At 37.7% G+C, this 9,208-nt stretch overlaps 1 long non-coding RNA gene across 1 annotated transcript; it reads right to left on the bottom strand.

Moving 5' to 3' along the window:
* Nucleotides 1-483: 483 nt before the first annotated feature.
* On the bottom strand, nt 484-8,341 carry LOC150019539 (uncharacterized). The gene is made up of 3 exons (XR_016509260.1): nt 8,120-8,341; nt 7,552-7,684; nt 484-568 (listed from the first exon to the last, which is right to left on the bottom strand). It is a non-coding gene; the product is annotated as an uncharacterized LOC150019539 (long non-coding RNA).
* Nucleotides 8,342-9,208: the final 867 nt, after the last annotated feature.

The following is a 9,208-nucleotide window of genomic DNA, read 5'->3' as shown; positions in this document are numbered from 1 at the left end:
AATTGAAAAACCAAAAATAAAGAAAAATAAAATAAATTAAAAAAAAAAAAGAAAGGGAAGAAAGATGAAGAAGGGAGGGAGAAAAAGAAGGAGGAGAGAGAGGATAATCTAAATGTGCACATGAACTCAGAGAAATACATGGAAGCACACTGAGTAAACTGTTAACACTGTTCTGGAGGTAGAATTTGAGAAAGAAGAAGCATTAACCAACCATTTCTTTATAAACCTCTGTTTTGTTTTACTCACTACAGGAACTTTTTATTATTTTTTTAATATTTAAGAATTTTAAAGAAGTAAAAAAATCCCCACAAAGTCAAAAGCAAACAATAACAACAATAAAAACTTTCATCTGAGCCCTGAGCAATGTAGCTAAGTTGGTTGGAGCATTGTCCCATAACCGAAAGGTTGAGGGTCTGAATCACAGTCAGGGCACATACCGGGGTTGTGGGTTCAATACCCAGTCTGGGCACATATGTACCGGACCAGATGTATATGGGAGGCAACCGATCAATGCTTCTCTCTCCCATCAATGTTTCCTTCTCTCCCTTCCTCTCTCCCTCTTCTCTCTCTAAAAAAACAATGAAAAATATCCTTGAGTGAAGGCAAAAAAACAACAACTTTCATCTGAGTTTCCTTCACTCCACAGTGCTCCACTTCCTAAGTATGAGAAAGGATATAACTTTTATAATTATGTGTACCTTCACAGGCACACATTAAAATAAAACAACCACCAAACATGCTACTGAATTGGAACATCAGAAAATAATATTTCCTTTAGAGGCAATTAGTTTCTATTCATTGAATATCTAGTTTAAGTGAAGTGTACATATAATATTTGATATTTATATCATTTTTGCTATTGACAAAGAGCTTTCACATGCACCATTCAATTTAATCCTCAGAGCATGAACCTCAGGATTACTCAGACGAAGAAGTTAAGTGCCTATGAACATCCTCCAGTTCTACCATCAATAAAAACTAAACTTTGATTTGAATTGATTAAATGGAGAATACAGTGCTGTTTCTTTTGAGGAGAAGATAGACTGTTGTGGAAATTCTGTGTGAAGAATGCATTTGTGCAATACACAAAGCCATTATAAGTATTAAATTCTATAAATAACACAGGTAATAACAGCACATGATTCATGCTCAGTATAAGTAACCTACTAAAAACAAATGTTTTCAGTTGTTCTGTAGGCTTTATAAATGATGGTAATTAAAACCTTGGGCTTATAAAACAAATGTCATCAGTTGGCTGAGTTATGATAACTCTTCTATTTGGTATAAAGGACATTTCTGGATTCAGGGCTCCAGAGTTAATAGATTGCTCTAAGCTATTGTAGTTCACTTTTCCAATTATAGTAGATTCAGGAAAAGCAAAACATTTTAGATAGGAAAATGGCAATATAATGGTGGGTTCTGTTAGGAAATACATTGCTTCAGTTCTTATATTTTGGGTAAAGAGAAAAATGTGTATTGTAAGACTTTCCATGGCTACTGATAGTCTTCCCTCATGCTTGCTATAATTGAAGTGTGTTAATGGGTAGGCTGGGTGACTGTTATAATGTTATTTTGTTGCAGGTGAAAGAGAAGCCAAAAGGAATCTTGGATGATCATTATTCATTGGTGATGGTAAGATAAGAATCCTGGATGCTAGTTATTCAGAAGGGATGGTAGGAGTAAAACCTCATCTTCCTCACACTGCCCTATGTTGCCTCTAATTAAAATATTCAGTTTGGTCTTGTTCCTGGTTTTATTTCTAGTGCCCAGCACAGACACTGGCTCAACACAGATACTCCATAAACATATGCTGAATAAATGACTGAATGGAATGCTAGAATGTTCTGGCCAGAAACACCTGTCCAGTCACCTCATCTGAGCTCTGATGTTACATGTAGAATACTGCAATGTTGAGAGGTGACTTCCGTGTTGTACAGATAAATAGTAACTCAAATGGGTCTTGTCAAAGTTTGTTGACCTTCTAAACCATGAAATCTTTGTTTTCTTAATTATATGTACATAGCCCTGGCTTGTGTGGCTCAGTGAATTGAGTGCTGGCCTGAAAGCCAAAGGGTAGCTAGTTCGGTTCCCAGTCAGGGCACATGCCTGGTTGTGGGCCAGGTCCCCAGTTGGGGGCATGTGAAAGGCAACCAAACATTGGTGTTTCCTTCCCTCTCATTCTCCCTCCATCCCCCCTCTCTAAAATTTAATAAATAAAAGTTCAAAAATTATATGTATATGTCAAATATCTTTAAGTAAACCTAACTTGTGGAATGGCAGGTTAGAAAAATCCCCTTGGTGCTCCCTCCTTTCAATTTAAGTCATTTCCAAATTACATCTACTGCAGTTTGATTGTCAGAAGGAAAGTTGATAATGAATCTCTGTGGCTGAATTTTCAAATAGAGTGTTCTGGTGACACAGATCAGGAAGACAGGGTTAAATTGTGAACCATGCTTCTGACTCATTCAATGATTTATCTCAGTGGTTCTCAAAGTGTGGTCCACAGACCAGCAGGAATAGCATCACCTACGAACTTGACAGAAATGCACACTGTCGTGTCCTACCCCTGACTTACTGAATCATAAATTTGTAACAAAATATAACACAAGAAACCTAGAGTTTGATAACCTCTGGCTTAGAGTATGCTACCAGTTCTCTCTTTACATTGTTTCATCAGAAAAGTTATGCTTCCTGCTGCCCCACCCAGCTGTCATGAACTGCATGTTTGTGCCTCCCAGAAATCATATGTTGAAGGTATAACTTCTAATGGTATTTAGAAGTGTGGTTTGGGTGGAGTAATTAGGTTTTAGTGAAGTTATGAAAGTGAAACTCCCACAAAGGGATGTGTCCTTATCAGATGAGAAAGGGTCCAGAGCTCTCTCTCTCTCTCTCTCTCTCTCTCTCTCTCTCTCTGCCATGTGAGGACACAGAAAGAAAGGGGCCTTTGGCAAGCAAAGAAACAGGTTTTCACCAGGAACCAAACTGCCCGGCACTTTGATCTTGGACTTTCAGCCTCAAGAGTGTGAGAAATTTCTGTTGTTTGGCCACCCAGTCTATGCTTTGTTGTTATGGCAACACAACCAACTAAGACCTTATCTTAGGAACCAACTTAGATATGTTTATGAAATTATGACAGCAATTTATTGTATAGTATCTTTAATATACATATAAAGTTGGTTCCACTGGCTCTACTGTATCATTTCCATGTGGCATATATTTTAAGTCATCTCCCTACTTGTCTTTGCCCTCTCAGCCAGAGCATTGATGGGTAATCTGCATTGGGTTTAACTATCTTTGTTTTCTTATTCATTTAAACCAATGACCAATAGCACATACCTTCAGATCCACTGAGCAAGTATAGAGGGGAAGTCTGGAATTAAGCAAAAACACTTCCAGGGGTGCGTGAAACCCTAGACCATGGTTTCAGCAGCCCTCTCAATCTGCAGGGCTAAAAAGGCCTTTGAGGTACACTATACTCAAACTTGCACAAGGACTTCAGATTTAAAAAAGAGGTCTCTCCTTCAAGGTATTTATACTCTAATGGTACTTAGATGAAACTAGGAGCAGGCCTGGGAATGGCCATTGTTTGGGGTGTCAACTCTGATACAGCAATATTTATAAGCTTGCTATGTAATTCTGGGCAAGAAATATTTTTAAAAAGATATAAAGCAACAATGAGATTTGACATACCCATAGAAATGGCAAAATCTGGAACACTGACAACATCAAGTGCTGATGAGGATATGAAACAACATGAAATCTCATTCACTGCTGGTGAATGCAAAATGGTATAGCCACTTTGGAAGACAGTTTGGTGGTGTCTTGAAAACTAAATGCACTCTTACCATATGTTCCAGAAATCTTACTCCTTGCTATTTACCCAGAGGAGTTAAAAACTTATGTTCACGCAGAGAAGCTTTATTCATAACTACCAAAACTCAGAAACAATGGATAAGTAAACTGTGGTATATCAAACAAATATTATTCAGTGTTTTAAAAAATGAGCTATGAAAAGACAGTGAAGAACCTCAAATGCATATTAGTAAGTGAAAGAAGCCAATCTGAAAAGGCTCTGTGAGATAAGAGAAAATATGTATACTTGTCTTTGCCCTCAGTTCCTGGAAAAGAGCTCCTGAAATTTTCATAATTTCCTAAGTGATCAGAGCCCTAGGAGCATCTTTCGTTTCAATAAGGCAACTCTGGGTGGGCTCCTGGATGGGAGCTAGTCACCAGAAAAGCCAAGCTGTGGTTACAAACTTGGAATTTTCAGCCTCACCTCAGAGCTTATATCCTCTAGAGAGGGGAGAAGGGCTAGAAATAAAGTTTGTAACTGATTATGTCCACATGAGGAAGCCTCCAAAAATCCCAAAAGTATGGGATTCAGAGACCTTCTAGCTGGCAAATGGTTCTCTTTTCCGGGAGAGTGATGCATCCCAACTCCATGGGGACAGAAGCTCCTGGGCTCAGGGTCCTCCAGACCTCACCCTATGTATCTCTTTAACTGTTTACCTGCATCTTTTATCATATCCTTTAGTAAACAAACACAAATAAAGTTCTGTGAGACATGATAACAAATTAATCAAACCTGAGGAGAAGCTCATTGGAACCTCCACTCTATAGCCATTGGTCAGAAGCATAGATGGTAACCTGAGCTTGCAACTAGTGTCCGAGGTGAGAAAGGGGGCATGCTTGTGGGACTGAGCCCTTACCTAAGAGATATGATGCTATTTTCCAGTAGAATTAAGTTGTAGACACCCAGGTGTTGTCAGGGATTTGCTTATTGTTGTGGGGGGAAACCTCCACACATTTGGTGATGAGCTTTGTCAGAAATGAAGTGATCTGTGTGAACTACTAAAGAAGACACACAGGGAAGAAACATACAGTAGGGATGAACTAGGGTTCTTTTTTTTTCCTACATGAGGAAGAAAAAGCTGGGTTTTTCTATTATAGTTACATATTGTATGATTCCAACTCTGTGACATTCTGGAAAAGGCAAAACTATGGAGAGTGGATCAAAAAACTGTGGTACATTTACACAATGGAATACTATGTAGCAGAAAGAAAGAAGGAACTCCTGCCATTGGCGACAGCATGGATGGAATTAGAGAGAATTATGCTTAGTGAAATAAGCCAGGCAAAGAAAGCAAAATACCATATGATATCACCTAATACAGGAAACTAAAGAGCAACACAAACAAACGAACTAAATAGGCAAAGACTAGAATAATAGTCAGTAGGGGGGAGGGGGGAGGGAGAGAAGGGGGATAAGTAAGGGAAGGGTCTAGTCAAGGAACGTGTATGAATTACTCATGGACATGGACAACGGGGAGGGATATGATTGTGGGAGAAGGGATGGGCTGGGAGGGGGGAGCAATGGGGGAAAAATGGGACAACTGTAATTGAAAAACCAAAAAATAAAATTAAAAAAAATTAAAAAAAAAACAACTATGGAGACAGTAACAAGGTCAGTGATTGCCAGGGGTTAAGGGGAAGAAATGAATAGGTGGAGCACAGGGGATGTTTAGGGAAGTAGAACTACTCTGTAGGATACTACAGTGGTGGATACATGTCATTATATACTTGTCTGAACATGAAAGTGAACCCTGACGTAAACTATGGATTTAGGATGATGATGATTTGTCAGTGTAGGCCCATTATCATTATGAATGCACTTCTGGTTGGGGATGTTGATAATGAGGAAAGCTATGGGGGAGGGGCAGAGTATATTAAAAATTTATGTACCTTTTTCTCAATGTTGCTGTGGACCTAAAATTGTCCAAAGAAAATAAAGTCTAATAAAAAATTTTTATAATGTATTTTTTAGGTTAGAAAGTAATAACTTCCCAAAAAGCAAAAGGGAGTCAATTTGAGCAACAAGATAAATAAAATAGAATTATATTCTAACCCAAAATATTTTTAAAAATCTATGAGTCCATAGTGATACAAATATATTATTGAATAAATAAAGGGGGACAAGAGACAAATGCTCCTTACAGAAGAATTTCAAATAATTTATGGAGCTGCTCTTCCCTAGAGGAGGTGACTTGCTTCTTGGAAAAGGAGTATTGGAAAGAGAAAAAAGGAAATTTACAGTGGATTAACCTGGCTAACTCTACCGTGGCAGGTGATCAAAGTCAACACCATCAGGGATAAATTATTTTAATAGTATGTACCCTTGATACGATGTAATGAGAATGGCAATGTATATCCCCAGTCTAATCAATGAAAATAGCAGACAAATCCAAACTAAGGAACATTTGGCAAAACACTTGACCAATGCTGCTTAAAACTGTCAAGATCTTTGGAAATAAGGGAAGTCTTAGAACTTGTAACTGACCAGAAGAGATTAAGGAGACATGATCACTAAATGCAACATGGTATTCTGGATGAACTCCTGGACCAGAAGAATGATACTGGGGAAAACCTGGTGAAATCCAAGTAAAGTGTGGCAGTCAGTAATAGCAATGTTTAGTTGTGAAAAATATACCATAGTAATGCAAGGTGTTAACAATAGAGAAAATTGGGTGAAGGGTATATGGGAGCTCTCTATACTATCTCTGCAACATTTTTATAAATCTAAAGGTATTCCAAAATTTTAAAAATCTTACTAAAAGACAAAGATGTTAGCGTTGAATACCTAATCTAATCCAACTTCCTCATTTGTAAAGATAAGAAAAGTGGGACCCATAGACCTTAACCAAGTTTACGCTTTCATGATTTCATAAGTGCATACACTTCAGTCCTACTCAAAGCATCCACTTTTCCAAACTCTCTGCTGCACAAAATAAATAAGCTAAAGCATGTTAAAGAGTTTTCAGATCTTAAGAAAATAGCTTACTATTGTTAGTTTTATACACTTGGAGAAAAACGGATGTGCAAAATTATAATATAGATATATCATGGAATACTAATCCACTTGTTAAGTGTTTATTGCTTGTTTCATAAAAGAATTCCTCTAAGTTTCTGTAATAGGAAATTTCTGTACTGAACTAGTAAATTATTTACCCACTTTTCCAGTTACAGCTTCTTTTTACAAGTAATTTATGCCTAGAATATTGCTCTAACACCAAGTTTTTTTTAGATGCAGATTTTCAGCTCTTTCCTTTTTTAAATATTTATTACTTAGAGTAAGCAAGGCATCTGAAATATTTTACTATATTAAAGCTTCAAACTAATAGACATTCTTTTGGAGGAAATGTCTTCATATTTTACTCATTAATCTTTTGTTTTGTGTATAATAAAAATCTTCAAGATTTATCCTTTTTAGTGAAACCTCATGTCTACCCTAAACTTGTAGTCTAAGCTATAGGAAATTAGAATACAGAGAATTATTGTGTAAACATTATTAATCAAGACCTTTAATTATATATGTTGGTAAAGTCCATGATTTAAACTCATCTGAGAAGTAGCAAATTTAAATTGATTCCCTGGAGAAAAAGAATAAATGTGATGCTCATTGGTTCATTTTATATAAGACAATCTACATATTTAACTGATATCAATTTTTACATCACTTCACCTTCCCTCTGGTAGTTGGAAAGTAACTTTTACCATTGCAGCCATTAAGCAATTCCATTTGTCTTTAGTTTCTGTGGCAAAGTGTGACCCAGGGAAGCTCTAATAGAAGATTTCCTAGTCAGCTGTTGGCTTGTTTTTAACATTCTACTTCTTCCTGGGTATTCTCCTGTAAAAAAAAAAAAAAAAGCACAATTCATCCATTGCTCACACCAGCAACGAGAAGAGAAACAGGCTGCACGTCTTGCTTAATTAAGTCTTGGTTACTCAGGCCTGGATTGTTCCCTTATTTGAATAGGAATATAGTATTCCCTCACTTATCGCAGGTATTACATTCTAGACCCCTCCATGAAAGGTGAAAATCCATGAAGTAGGAACCATACATTTACTTTAGTATTTATATATATTTTAAGGCTTTATAAACCCTTCTCACACACTTATAAACTGTTCCCAGTCCCTTATTAACCTTTCCCACTCCCTTATTAACCTTTTCTACACTTTCATAAACACTACTTATGTTCTTAAACATATTATATACTATTAAACCTATGTAACTTTAACAACCTACGTATACAGTACTAAAAAATTTTATATGGGTACTCACCGGTGAAGTATACTACAACTTGAATGATGAAAATGATAAATTAGCTGTGCAGTACTGATGACGATGAAGATGATGAGATGAGATGAATGTACTGCACAGCAAAGAAGAGCATTACAGCTCTTCTAAAGGCGCCACTTCATCAGGCGCTTCTTCAGGTGGTGCAGTAGTATCTTCGACCTCATCCATAACTTCTACTTCCACTAAAGGCATAGGCATAACTGACCTCTTCGTTGGAGTGATGAACATAGTTATGGGGAGTTTCTGGTGCTGCTGCTTCTTCTGTTGAGAATGTTTTTGTAAACTGACATGGCACTGTCGGTTGAATTTGCAAACTGCAACAAATGAACCATATGGGGGTCCCATTCTTCAGCCACTCATTGAAGTTCTTTGGCCATTCTGACCATGGCTGCAAGACGATCAAGTGTTAGGCCAACCTCCTCCTCTTCTTCAACCCTTTGTTTGTCTTGTCTCTCATCCTCTTCTTCACTTGCTGACTTCGTCAGCTCCTCCAGGTCTTCATCCATCAACGGTTGAGAGTGCACATCGATCAGGGTATTTACATCTTCAGTAGTCATGCCACTGAAGCCCTCTCCTCCCAGTATTTTTGCCAGCTTCATGGCCTATCCACTGCAGAGTGATAGATTTCAACAGGAGAGAATCCCTTGTAATCATGGACCACTTCTGGCCACAATTTTTTCCAGCTGGCATTCAAAATCTCACTCTTCATTTCCTTTATGGCCTTTTGAATATTTTGGAGACACGATGCAATTGTGTACTCATGTCAGTACGCCTTTAGCGAGAAGTCTTCATCTGAGTCCATAACATCAACACGGTTTTGCAGGGCGTTTTGGGTGTAAAGTGCCTAAAAAGTGCGAATAACACCTTGATCCATTGGCTGAATGAGCGATGTGGTGTTTAGCAGCAAGAAGTCTATCTGGACGCCATCATACGTCAGGTCGACGGCATGGCCTCCAGCATTGCCCATTATCAGAAGCACTTTGAAATCAAGGCCTTTCTCTGCCAGATAAACCTTAATCTCCAGGATAAAACATTGATGAAACCAATCAGTCATGAGAAGTTTCATGATCC

The sequence above is a fragment of the Furipterus horrens genome, unplaced genomic scaffold (genome assembly GCF_987537825.1).
Source record: "Furipterus horrens unplaced genomic scaffold, mFurHor1.1.pri manual_scaffold_2, whole genome shotgun sequence".
Lineage (NCBI taxonomy): Eukaryota > Metazoa > Chordata > Mammalia > Chiroptera > Furipteridae > Furipterus > Furipterus horrens.
The sequence above is the reverse complement of the archived record's forward strand: the minus strand, read 5'-3'. Positions and strand labels throughout refer to the sequence as shown.